This window comes from Leguminivora glycinivorella, chromosome 4, assembly GCF_023078275.1.
Source record: "Leguminivora glycinivorella isolate SPB_JAAS2020 chromosome 4, LegGlyc_1.1, whole genome shotgun sequence".
NCBI classification, from domain to species: Eukaryota; Metazoa; Arthropoda; class Insecta; order Lepidoptera; family Tortricidae; genus Leguminivora; species Leguminivora glycinivorella.
Genome location: NC_062974.1, coordinates 21999231 through 22003866, shown reverse-complemented (window position 1 = coordinate 22003866; position 4636 = coordinate 21999231).

Here is a 4636-nt window from a genome sequence, read left to right as displayed (position 1 = left end):
CGAGGAATTTTATTCTAAACGATCTTATTGTTAAGAGTATAAGGGACCCATTTTATTTCAGTTTATTTTTGTTGAATATTACATTTGCTAAATAAACAGTCACAGTAGCTTCATCATCATCATCATTTCCTGGCCGGTTTCGGGTGCAGCGGCTGGGTTTGTGCTGGCTGTTGAGAGCGTCGGAGATAGCCTATTTTCACAGTAGTCTATACCAGAAAATGTTCACCTGTATCGTGGATTATTGGTGTCCTTGAGAAAAAGATACTTACCTTTCAAAATTTATTTGATTCGTACTTTTATATCCTGACGACAACAATGCGACCGAAATAGTAAATAAAAGATGACTAACGCTAGAACGCGAACGGGACGGGGGGCGTAGCCGAATGGCAATCATCGACGCCAGACGCCGACAGAAATGCAGTCTGGCTCTGTCGCGCCAATACGCAAAAGCGACAGAGTAATGTAGATGCTACGAAACAGATATTATCGTGAGCATATTTTGTGCATTTTTCTAAGTACCCAAGACGGAACAGTAGGGGGATTGCAGCAAATGTCACGTAATCTCCAAGACATCGACTCCTGTAAAAATTAATGACTTATTCTGACGTGAGTAATCTTTTATGCACGCTCTTCACAACCAAAATTTCTCATTTATATTAGACAGAGACAAGGTATACGAATGTATTATAAAATTCTCGATGCAAAGCAATCTTTGTTCTTATGTGGGGACGATACTCGGAAAAATGCGACACGAAATTCAATGTTCAGTGCCGAGAGGCCGCAGCCTCGGGCGAAATAAATACAGCGTGGACCAAGTTAGAAGAGATCAGGCCCCGTAGCCGAATGGCATTTCTACGATGCGAAACGCCGCAGAAACGTAGTCTGGCTCTGTCGCGCTAATATGTAAGAGCGATAGAGATAGATAGCTATGCAAGAGATATTATCGTGAGCGTTAGTGCATTAGGATTTTTTGACTTATTAGGGTTGCCTCAAACTTTTCGACGCGGAATCGGCTCCAGCCACCTAAAATTGTTCATTGGTATGAAGACGCTTACACGACGTCGTCGCTGAACGCAGCCGTACGCATGTTCAACTAACGAGCGATTTTTGGCCAGCTTTTGCTTTTGCCGAATCCGCGTCGATATGTCTGGGGAGATCTTTAGAATACCGTTAGGTACTCTTTCGGCGACGTGCGTGACATAGTGACGCTGATTATCTCAAATACACGTCATCTTACTATGTCCAACTGTAACGCTAGTGGCGACTGTTGGAACAAATTTGACACGTGTTTGACACTATACAATTTATTATGCAAACCGACAAAATTAGAGCAGCACCCGTTGTGTACTTGGCTTATCAATAACAGTAAAACGGACTTGGTCTTGAATAATTAATGTAGGTATATACTTCCACCTTAAATGTAAACGCTACAAATACTCTTTAGTTAATAAAATAAACAATACAATATATAGGGTGTATAGTGCAACAGACGAGGTAGACAACCGCTTAGACCGACGCTCTTCTGATTCGATTTGCAGGCCATATTGACTTCTCGACCACTGACAGAAGAGTAGTCAGAACTGTTCAGAGCCCCGCTAACATTATACAGAAGATTTATATAAAAAATCTGCCCCGTATAAATTCGGTAAGTTCCTATAACTTGCGCCCTCCCTTAAGGGCCGAATCGCCATTCTTCGCTTCAGTCGCGCGTCAAAATGAGATATCACCGTATTGAATGAGCGTTACGGAAAGCGGTTACTGATATTCCTTCCCTTTTTGTGGACAAAGGGTTCTGTAATACTATCGTAATAAAGTGTTGGTTTAGTTGTAGGACTGATTGTGTTTTTGTGTGAAGGAAAATGGAGGAATAAACATGTTTCGTGCAATGTAGCTGCTTTTTCTTTTAGTGAAATATACAGTGTATTACCACCATGCGGACATTTATTAAAACTGACAATAATATCCATTAGCAGTTGCTTATCAACAAAACATCGTAAAGATATTTAATTTAACGACACAGTTAATTTTTCGAAATCCGCCTCATTTAATGTACTGCGTGCTGCCTGTAGTGAACTGCCAACTACTCACATCGTTAATAGGTACTTTGCTGGCAATCAAATTTTTATTAGAAAGTTTATAAACTCACAATGTATTAAGTTTATTTTTATGTTGAATTATAATTATAAAATAATACATGTCGATAGGTATAAAACATCAGTGTAATTTTGTTTTCAATCATCAATCTAAGTCATATCTGTATATGCATTACTGAGTGAGTGGTTCAAAATTCACCCAAACACCACTTTTTGTCCGGAAAGTTAGCGTGTAGGGTCGATCTCGAAAGGGTACACGGTTTTCGGTGAAGGTGTCAGCCTGAAGCTATCGAGGATCTTGATGATTAGATAGCAGTCTTTACGTGTAATGGGGCTATACGAGCACCTGAAAAAAATGTTTAAAAAAAAAGTAAAAATATAAAAATTGAAAAAATATAAAAGTTCGCAAATTACAACGTTTTAAAATAAAATAGTTAATGGTATAAATGGAATGTTCAAGTGACAACCGCATTTTTATGCCCCCACTCATACATTTTGATTGGCTACTAAACCAAAGATTTTTTTTTTTTTACAAAAATTCCTCTCTCTCTCTTTTAGTCTCTTTTAGTCTCTTTTAGTCTCACCATGTATGCGGCTGTTGCAAAAAATGATATAGGTATTCATATTTATTTTACAGTTAAAGTTGAACGAAGAAAACGAAGGTATCTACATATTTAAGACAGAAGAGGAAGAAAACTTCTGTTTTTAATGAATCGTTGTAGATTCACCCAAATACACGTGTAATCTGGCAGGCAAGCCTGGCCTGATAAAACATCGCCTTTGGGTCACATGTGTGTTTCATGTTAATCGGTTCGGTAGTTTCGGAGAAATTGGCTGTGACAACGGACAGACAGACACACGAGTGATCCTATAAGGGTTCCGTTTTTCCTTTTTGAGGTACGGAACCCTAAAAATGAATCAGTTACAATCGCCCCCAGTCGGGATTTGCCCCGCTGTACCTTATATGGTTTTATTAAATAGAGGTACCGATATCTTATTAGAAAATATCACACTTAATGGGAATCGAATGAGTCTTATTTAAAACTTACTTGTAGGTACATAGCTTCATACAATTCAGCGAAATGTTTTTTCACCAATATAATAGGTTTGAAATGTCCAAAAAACCTTTCATTCCCTGACGCAGTTGGTATTCCAATTTTCTCCCAATGATCATATCTGAGGCTTGTAAACATATAATAAACAATAGCAAGGATCGCTAGTGCTATATATAGCCACATGTTATACGTAGTTTGGTGTCACAGTATGTACTGGGTCCTTCCTATATTATTCTATGATGTATGAACCTAATAGGTTGATCTGCACGGTAGTGCCAAGCGTAGTAGCGCCAAGACGGGCCGAGCGAATAGCGTGCAACCTACCTTTTCTAGAAGCATTTCGTCGGGTTTTTTTTTGTTTGGTGAACCAGGTCTGCAAAATTTTCATGGCAATAGTGAACATATCAAATATACAATATTTCAATTGCATAGCTCTTAATACTTTTAATTTCATTAATATCTAAAAATACTCGATTTTGTCACTGACAGACCCATTGATGTTCATCAAAATTTACACCTTACAAAAACTTTTTAACAAAAAATAAAACCGCCTTCAAAAATAAGCGCGTTACAAAACACGGAGAAACTAAAAAGCCAAAAATAATAAACCTTTCAATTCAGATTTCTTATCGTATTGCAATAAGCTAAACATCCAAATTATAAACAAATCAATTATTTTTGTAGTCGGTACCAGACACAGAACTTAATTTAGATAGAAGAAACAAATTCATATATTTGTATAGGGGCCGAGCGTGTCAAATTTTGTACTGAAGTTGATTCTTGCCTGTAATTTTAAATATGTCTCAGGCTCTTGATTGTTCATAATTTTTGTGTTGTCGCAATTGAATATCACGTAACGAGGCATTTTTTATATTTTGGTTGACTTCAACTTACAAAAATTGACGCCCGAAAGCTGGAAGCTGCGAGTAAAGACGGACAACTCAGTGGATTTCACTGAGTTCATTTGACACGCTAAGTAGATACGTTTGCTTGATCTATGGTATATATGACATCTGTGGTACCAGACCTATTCGTCGCCTTGCTATTGCCTGTTTGCCCCACCCAACCATACACAGGCTGGTACCGACTCCAAAAATAATTGATTTGTTTATAATTTGGATGTTTAGCTTATTGCAATACGATAAGAAATCTGAATTGAAAGGTTTATTATTTTTGGCTTTTTAGTTTCTCCGTGTTTTGTAACGCGCTTATTTTTGAAGGCGGTTTTATTTTTAATTTGTTAAAAAGTTTATTTATTTGTTGATTTTTAGTGGTTCCTAGTGATATTATATGTATCAGTCCGAATACATGTACAGTAATGAAAGAATTATCCTTTAACTCCTAACCATTGAGGAGTTGACCTTCCATCATCAGCTCAGCCACATAAAATTATTACCATCAGACGTAAATACTGGTGTACCTTTGAAAAATAGACTAAAAACATTACATGTGCCTATAACATTTGAAGAGTTCCCTCGATTTCTCCAG